Genomic DNA, 1337 nt, shown 5'->3' with positions numbered 1-1337 from the left:
TTTCTGAATTTGATTTATGTTCATACTATCCAACAACAAAACCCCCCTTGTGTGAGTGTGAGTATAAGGTGTTTGAAGCTTTGCTTGAAAGATAATCCTTGGGAAACGACCTAGGAGTCACTTCCTAGTACTGCAGTTTTAATTGTTATATTATTTGTATCGGGTACGGCCTCGATCAAATTTGGCGCCGTTGCCGAGGATTATCGGTTCTTGTCAAAGATTCTTAGTATTGTTTAGTGTGTGTCTTAGATGTTTGCTATAGCATTCACGGTTTTGATGTTTGCTATCTTGTTTAACTATTTGCATGTTGGTTGATTCGGGTGTATGTTGGTTAATATAGTTGTGGTTGGAATTTTTGCATGAAACTTTGTTTCCACACTTCTTTCATCACATATTGAATACTGGATACATCATAGTCAATCACTTACTGCTGGTTGTGAGATACAAACAAGTAGTGACTAGTTTTACTGTTGATTTTCTATTTTTGGCATAACTTTGGAATCTTTTATCATAATTGGACATATTATATATGAATTTGGGGTAGAAAAATGAGACGATTCTTTCTCTACACACTGAGTCTGTAGAAGCCAACCTGAAAATCCAAAAAGAGTCTGTTTACTATTTCTTTTTTATTTTACAAGTTCATTTTTCCATTTTTTTTTGATTTTTTTGCATTTAATTAAATTAGTTAGGCTTTAAGTTTTGTCCTGAAAATTTTTGTGTATGTTTCCTATGGTTTCAGGATTTTATTGATGTAAAGTTTTGGTTGATTACTGAAATAACATGTATTTCCCTTACTGCCCTACATGTTTCTTACTACTGCATTTAGTGCATGACAAGGGCAAATCCTGACTCTTTACATCCAATAAATCCTGAAATTGATAGAACATTTCATAGTTTGGTTAGACAAGTTAGGAATTTAAATTTAGATAGTGAGTCTTTTCATCTTAATGTTAATCTACTTGATAGTGATATTGATTCTGCTGTTTCTGTGCATTATGTTGTTTACTCTGAAAATATGGCTGAACCACTTCCAATCCCACGTGAGAGGACAGTAAGGGAGTTGGCTGCACCTGATTTCACATATGAAAGCTTGTGTATCCAGTATCTCACTGAGGATGTGCCTTATATGCTAAAAACTGGACTAATCCATTTGTTGCCTAAGTTTCATGGACTTGCAGGTGAATGTCCTCATAAGCATCTTAAGGAGTTCCACATTGTATGTTCCACCATGAAGCCTCGTGATGTCCAAGAAGATCACATATGTTTGAAGGCATTCCCACATTCACTTGAGGGTGCTTCAAAAGATTGGCTGTATTACTTGGCCCCTGGTTCTA

This window comes from Lupinus angustifolius, unplaced genomic scaffold (genome assembly GCF_001865875.1).
Source record: "Lupinus angustifolius cultivar Tanjil unplaced genomic scaffold, LupAngTanjil_v1.0 Scaffold_481, whole genome shotgun sequence".
Lineage (NCBI taxonomy): Eukaryota > Viridiplantae > Streptophyta > Magnoliopsida > Fabales > Fabaceae > Lupinus > Lupinus angustifolius.
Note: the sequence above shows the minus strand (reverse complement) of the source record.